The sequence below is a fragment of the Nicotiana tabacum genome, chromosome 9 (assembly GCF_000715075.1).
Source record: "Nicotiana tabacum cultivar K326 chromosome 9, ASM71507v2, whole genome shotgun sequence".
Lineage (NCBI taxonomy): Eukaryota > Viridiplantae > Streptophyta > Magnoliopsida > Solanales > Solanaceae > Nicotiana > Nicotiana tabacum.
In genome coordinates, this window is record NC_134088.1 from 72,130,588 (window position 1) to 72,132,731 (window position 2,144).

A 2,144-nucleotide genomic window follows, 5' to 3' on the forward strand; every position below is an offset into this window, starting at 1 on the left:
ACCGACCATTTTGGGTGAAATCCCTCTTGTGAATATTTTGGCGCGGTGTAATCCAGGGCGGAGTTCCTTTGGCTATGACAGATGTTACCCACGCATGCTCAGATTCCTTATTTGCAATTTTTGACTCATATTATGCCATGCTTGGCTCACACTCTTCGAAATATACATCATTGACGGATGGGGAATCATAGAGTATTTCAACTCCTCGAACTAAGACATATTTCAAGTATCGACAATTTCCCTTTTGTTCTGAATTCCTGGATGCAGCATACGTAACATAAAATTCCCTAACAAGTATCTCGTTGTACTCTCCCGGAACTTTAGTGAAGAACTCCCGTCCCCTCTCTTTGATGTTTATAGCACATGGGGATAGTATTATTTAAGACCATTCAAACTCAGCTACTTTTTTTTGAGGATCTCTCTCTTTGCCAGACCATCTCTGTATATAGTCCAAGTGTCGGGAATCCTAAACTTGATATCCTCACCACTCTTTCTGCGTGCTTTGGCCTATAGGCCAACTGGTGGTAAAAGGTCAAGTTGTGCCTCCTCCTCTTCAGACTGGGAGGTAGGCTCGGATGAATTTCTGGATATGCCAGGACGTTTGCGTTGGGATTGCTATGATTGTGGGCTTATAGCTACAACCCCTCTATTTCCTTGAGTGGTGGGTGTTCGCGATGCTAACGATTTCTTTGGTGCCATTCCTGCCAATTAATCGAAGAGTTAGTACAAGGTAGGGCATGTGTAACATCTGGCATAGAAATGAAAGACACAAAATGTTTTGTGAGCCGGTATGCGATCGCATATCAAATCTATGGATCACAAAGCATAACGCTGAACAACATTGATATGTAGCAAAAAACTTATGTGGGCCACAGAAGTAGTCGCAGAACAAGTGAGCGATCGCAGAACAAGTATGCGACCGCAAATCAATTACATTGTCACCTTGATCGTAAGTTGATTATGCCAAATTCTGCGACCACTATGCGGACCGCAAACAAGTTCTGCGGCCGAAAACTTCATCTTCTCAATGAACTTTTCCTCACTTGCAATATTGTATGCACAACTATGCAGTTAAATCACAACTCATAATAGACCAATATACTCTCAACTCGGAGGTCGATTTCATGCTTAGCCTAACATAAGATACCAATCCCCAACCCTCAAATCAGTAACCCTAACATTAAACCCCAAAATTTTAATTTACCCACAGTTAATATGTTCCCCCAAAGTTGATTCCCAGTACAGAAGATAAAAAAAAATTGGGGAAATAGAGACGGGTATCATAGTTGAGATGAGTGAAAGCGCAAAATAATCTTTACTCAAACTGAGTAAGAGAAACGTTGGAGATATACATACCATATGTCAGATGATTTAGCAAGCCAATTTTGTGTAAATTCGCGACCAAGGTGAGCCGTTTCTGTAAGGCCCCGTTAAACTTTCCTAATGATTTAAGATTTTTAGGTGCGCCAATAGTATTTGGGAATAAGGTATTCGAGTATTAAAGGAGACCCATGGGATAGAATCACATCATTTTGAAATGAAAATATATGTTTAGGGTGTGTTGGAACATACTAAGGAGTTTTGTGAATGTCAAGAACTTGTGTGGAACAAGTTGGATACATTAAGTGGAAAGGATATCCCAATTGACAAAAAATCCTACTTCAAACGTATTATTCTACCAAACTATAAAAACTTAGGAGGTGATCTACCTATCATATTAAAGACCTTTGAGTCTAGTTTTCAACACATTAAACCGTTCGTCATTTGGATATGTATAAAGAAGGTTATGGCCATTTTACTGGACCTATGTCATATGCGCGCCCTGATGTGCGGCCGCACATATTTGAGAGTTTCCGCCTTCTGTGCATGGCCAGATGCACAGCCACTTGCCCAGGTGTGCAGCCGCGTATGTAGGAGCCCATTAAATAACCCCAAGGATGGGTAGAGAGAGGGGCTAAGTCGTTTCTTCAAGACTAGGACTTTCTCTCCATCACCCATCCGGCCAAGGCTTCCAATACACACCTAAGGTGAGTTTTTAAGTGTGTTTTTATGATGATTTCACTTCTCAATCACTAGTTACAACAAGGTTTTGTATTGGATTCCTTAGGATTTCTTCAAAATCTCAAGAACACCCCAAAAGTTGA